Source organism: Lipotes vexillifer, unplaced genomic scaffold, assembly GCF_000442215.2.
Source record: "Lipotes vexillifer unplaced genomic scaffold, Lipotes_vexillifer_v1.1 scaffold267, whole genome shotgun sequence".
NCBI classification, from domain to species: domain Eukaryota; kingdom Metazoa; phylum Chordata; class Mammalia; order Artiodactyla; family Lipotidae; genus Lipotes; species Lipotes vexillifer.
In genome coordinates, this window is record NW_006778156.1 from 1,016,713 (window position 1) to 1,019,005 (window position 2,293).

The 2,293-nt window shown below is 35.3% G+C and overlaps 1 non-coding gene across 1 annotated transcript; it reads left to right on the plus strand.

The window, feature by feature from the left end:
- Positions 1 to 1,605: 1,605 nt before the first annotated feature.
- Positions 1,606 to 1,678, plus strand: TRNAR-UCU (transfer RNA arginine (anticodon UCU)). The gene has a single exon. It is a non-coding gene; the product is annotated as a tRNA-Arg (tRNA).
- The last annotated feature ends 615 nt before the right edge of the window (positions 1,679 to 2,293 follow it).

Consider the following 2,293-nt stretch of genomic DNA (forward strand, 5'->3'; position numbering starts at 1 on the left):
ATGGCAGACAAGTTGATTTAGACTAATTTATCTCTGGTTCCTAGTGATCACAACTGAAAAGCAATATTTTTTGATATTTTTTAAAAGCATGAAAAAACCTAGGAAGCTAGTAAGGAATTACTGAGATGAGATATGGTAAAGAACAGATATGGTAGAGAAACCAAAGTCACTTTTACCCTGGGAGTATTTCCAGATTTAAAGAGGATGTTGACAGAACTGAGTGCTCAGTGGCCTCTTAAGTTTAGTCAGAAAAAAATTCAAAGACCTGGGTTCACAGTAAAGTATGAGGATCCAATATATTTTTTCATGATTTTGACTGAGAACACAAGAGATTAAGCCCTAGGTATAAGAGCAAGTCAAAGGAAACTAACCCTCTCAAAAATTTGAATTTTGGGGCACTCTGAATTTGAAGCCCAGAAAATAGCAAGCTTTGAACTTGCTGATTTGCTACTATCTCCAGGAGCCTAACAAAAGCAAACTGAAGACAACATTGGAGAAAAATATAGTAATCTTAGACTTCATATTATTTATACTAAATTTATTTAATGTCTAGAACCCATTCACAGAAAACTAGACACACAAAGAAGCAAGACCCTATAAGCTAGAAACAGAAGAAACAGTAGACAACAAAACAGACACATGAAGACTCTAGATATTGATCTTATGAAACAGACTGTAAAACAACTACAATCATTTTAGTCAAGGAAATACCTGTCAAGCTTGAATTTTTCAGCAGGGGAAATGAAACAACAGAACACATATATAAAGAATGAAATCAAAACCCCAGACTTGAAAAATACTATGACAAAATTAAGGACTGATTGAATAAATTTTACAGTAAAATACATGGTGCTGAATATCAGCTTAGTGAACTGGATAACAGGTCAGAATAAATATCCAAGATAAATTCCAAAGAGATATTGCAATGGAAAGTGTGGAAGAGAGGATAAACCATAAAAGATACAATGTGATGATATCTTTAAAGGAGTCTGAGAAGGAAAAGGGAAAATGGGACATAATCAACTTTAGAAGAAATTGTGGCAGAGAAGTTTCTGTAAAAAATACCAATTCACAAATTCAACCAGTCCAAAAATCTCAAGCAGAAAATAAAAAGATAATAAAAAAATCACAGCTAGACATATCATAGAGAAACTATAGAAAACTAAAAAGTATAGATTTCAAAATTTGTCAGAATAAAGAATACAGTTTGCATTCAAGGAACCAGCAACTAAGAAGACATCTGTTTTCTCAGTAATTTCAGTGAAAGCTAGAAAACAAAGGAAAGTTATTTTCAATGTACCTTTAGAAAATAACTGCCAATCCTAGAATAGTACTAAATGAAAACATCCTTCAAGAATGAAGACAAGGGGGCTTCCCTGGTGGCGCAGTGGTTGAGAGTCCGCCTGCTGATGCAGGGGATACGGGTTCGTGCCCCGGTCCGGGAAGATCCCACATGCCGCGGAGCGGCTGGGCCCGTGAGCCTTGGCCGCTGGGCCTGTGCATCCGGAGCCTGTGCTCCGCAACGGGAGAGGCCACAACAGTAAGAGGTCCACGTACCGCAAAAAAAAAAAAAAAAAAAAAAAAAAAGAATGAAGACAAGGGAATTCCCTGGTGGTCCAGTGGTTAGGACATTGCACTTCTATTGCAGGAGGCCTGGGTTCAATCCCTGGTCAGGGAACTAAGATCCTGCAAGCTGTGCTTCACGGCCAAAAAAAAGAAAAAAAAAAAAGAATGATAACAAAATAATAACAATTTTGAACAAAAACTGAGAAAGTTTGCCACAAGAAAGCACACATTAAAAGAAATCCTGAAGTGTTCATCAGTTAGGAGTAAAATAATTCCAAACAGATGATCATAGATGCAGTAAGAAATGAAATGAAGAGAAACAGCATGATAAATATGTGAGGAAATCTATATAAATATTGGATGCATAAAACAAACAATATATTTTGTGGAATATTTATGTGTAGAGAGAGAGGGAGGGAAAGTGAGAAAAGCAAGAAGAGGAAGAGAAAGGAGGAGGATTAAAATACAGTACAAAATTCGCATGTAAGTTAAGAACAGAGAGGGAAAATAGAATTAAAGTGTTATAAGATCCTCACATTGTCTTAGAGGAAGATAAAATTATCAATCAACATTCTGTTTCCATAACTCAAGGATGCATACTGTACTTTAAAGGAACCAAATAAAATGTGTATGACTTCCAAATAATAGAGGGGAGAATGTTATAATAAAAATTACTAAAAAATGAAAAACAAGAAATGAAAGGAAAGGAAATGGAAAATCAAAGAAT